Here is a 2,869-nt window from a genome sequence, read left to right as displayed (position 1 = left end):
TTTATTTTAATTATTCTTGTTTTCACCTAAAAATGAAAACAAAATGTAAAATGCTTGCTTTGCTCATTTATAAGATGATAACAACTACAAAATGTAACAATTCATTGAAATACATGTATGAATACCCATTAAATATAAGGGATTTAACTTAAGGCATTAAATTAAATAAGATAGTTATATTAAGACATCTTTGATTATTGAAGAATAATATTACTGGGCGCTTAAATATATAAAGGAGGGGCAAAGACTGCATAAAGATACAGCATGGGAGATGTTTTGCACTATTCTGTTATTATTTAATATAATGTTTTATATTTCTTATCAGATGATACAGCCAAATCTTTGCTGTTCTAAGGTCATTCATCCATCATTTTTCTATAAAGAACTATGAATTATTGGAAGAAGGAACAAATACAAAGAGTGTCTCTAAACAGCGCACTTTGCCAAAATTAATTTTTTAATTAAAATTTCTGATTTTCTAATTTTCAAGTAATGGGTTTGGGAGTGAATAAAAGTCCTTGGTGGCATATAATATAATTCATATCATGTAAGGCGTTGGACAGAGAGATATTCTCCTTAGGTGAAACAAATAAACGGTGAAAGCTAAATATTTTCAAATAAATTCAAAATGTGCACAGTTAATCTAGTGGAGTTTAGTTACATACATATGGCCCTCAATTATATAGATTAGGTTAACTTTTCAAGAAAATCACCCAATGATATCATCTGTTGTATGTGGAGTAGATGTCTTTGTCATATAAAAATTCCAATACTAAATACTAACATTGTCAAATGTATCTATATAATATCATGATCTTAGGATATTGCTTATGATACACAGTATTTATTCCTAAGCCAGGCATTACAGTGTAGTGCTTAAGATATTGTGTTTCAGTCACCCACAACTTGATTTGCTACTTAGTCATGATGTTAATTATCTGAGCAAGTTGTGGTTAATTATTTTACTGTATCTGAGTCTCAAGTTCCTTGTCTGGAAAATTGAGATAACAATGCCTACACAAAGAGTGTTAGATATTAAATAATATATGTACAATACTGAGAGATGATGACATATAATAAGTGCCTAGTAAAAGTAGTTATTAAAACAATACAGTATTGGGACACTGTGGCCGAGGTGGGCCTGCAGTGATGTCAAGATGTTCAGGTACCAGACCCCCAGCATTGGCCCCAAGTCTCACAGGACTGAGCAAGGGTGGGCATTAGTTCACCTGAGCTATCCTGTTAGACCTTGAATGAAATATCCACAAAGTGGCAGCAGCTGGGGGTAAGGCATAAAGGAGCTTGGCATGGTGTCTTGGCTAGTTACACTTGATATTCTTCAGGAAATATGCAGAAAAGAAAAGCACACATGTCAATAGGTTGGAATCACCAGTCTATTGGTGGACTACTTGTGTGACTACAAGGCAGCGAAGAATATGGAATTGTATCTTGTAAAATGAAAATGACAGCTAGATTCTACAGATACTTAAGAACCTTTGCAAAATCTCAAGGACCCATGACTGTTTCAGCAATTCTTTAATAGTGAGCATAATTATTTATCTCAGGTAAAGAAAGGCAAAGCAATAACTCCAAAAGACAATAAATAAACTTTGAAACCTGCCATTGCCAAGTCCATTGTAATGAAAGCCAAACAAAGGATAGTTCTGCAGAGATGGCAAGATGAACTCAACAGAAGACAGAATAATAAAAGATTGATATTTGTTGAAAATAAGGTTCACTTAGAAGGCTTACCTTCAGACTTCTGCTACATTGATGAACACAAACCAGCTCCTGGAATCAGCTTAGTAAATGAAGCCACCTTTGATTGTTCATGCATAGGTTGCTTCTTTGAAAAATGTTGTCCTGCTGAAGCTGGAGTTCTTTTGGCTTATAGTAAAAACCAACAAATTAAAATCCCACCTGTTACTCCCATCTATAAATGTATCTCAAGCTGTCATTGTGGGCCTCACTGTACCAATAGGATTGTACAAAAAGGCACACAGTAATTCACTTTGCATCTTTCACAGTATCAATGACCATAGCTGGGGTGTAAAAACTCATGTGAAGATTAAAAGAATGAGTTTTGTCATTAAATATGTTGGAAAGGTAATCACAAGTGAAAAAGCTGAAAGATAAGGACAGTTATATGACAACATAGGATCTGGACTATGCATCTGATGAACTCACAGTGGAGGCAGCTCAATATGGAACTGTATCTCATTCTGTGAATCACAGTAGTGATCCAAAACTTCAGGTGTTCAATGTTTTCATTGATAATTTGACACTTGCCTTCCCTAAATAGCACTGTGTTCCATGAGAACTATAAATGCTGGAGAAGAGTTGATTTTTGACAATCAAACAAAATGTTCTGGAGATATACCTTCAGAGTGTATTGACCACAGCTCAGCCAAAAAGAGGGTCAGAACTGTATGTAAATGTAGAGCTGTGACCTGCAGAGGTTACCGCAAATGAATTTTCAGGAAGTAGAAATGATGATAATTGTAGTTTGTTTGTTTCTTTTTTCTAATGTTATCATTTCAAAAATAAGTATTTGGAAGTCTTTTTTCATATTACCAAGATTATAACTAAGTTAATTTACCATTCATGCTTCAAGGCATTTGCCAAATGCATTACTGATGCCTCTGGAGAGAGGGCCACTGGGTTGCACAGACTGATTTGAAGTCTACATATTTAGTGCTTAGAGACCAAACATGGAAAGAAAACTATTTATAGCTCTGCATATGCATACTTACTTAAGAAGTTAATGTGAATAGAGAAATGCCTTCTGTAGTATTTGAATGGTGTTAAACTGATAATGTAATAATTGCTGAGCTATCAAACATTCAACTTTCCATACCCCTTGAACTCA

At 34.3% G+C, this 2,869-nt stretch overlaps 1 pseudogene; it reads left to right on the top strand.

The window, feature by feature from the left end:
- The first annotated feature begins 1,275 nt into the window (after positions 1–1,275).
- LOC108528524 (histone-lysine N-methyltransferase SUV39H2 pseudogene) lies at positions 1,276–2,527 on the top strand (annotated as a pseudogene).
- Positions 2,528–2,869: the final 342 nt, after the last annotated feature.

The sequence above is a fragment of the Rhinopithecus bieti genome, unplaced genomic scaffold, assembly GCF_001698545.2.
Source record: "Rhinopithecus bieti isolate Rb0 unplaced genomic scaffold, ASM169854v2 scaffold_5399, whole genome shotgun sequence".
NCBI lineage: Eukaryota > Metazoa > Chordata > Mammalia > Primates > Cercopithecidae > Rhinopithecus > Rhinopithecus bieti.
Note: the sequence above shows the minus strand (reverse complement) of the source record. Positions and strands in the feature narration are given on the sequence as shown.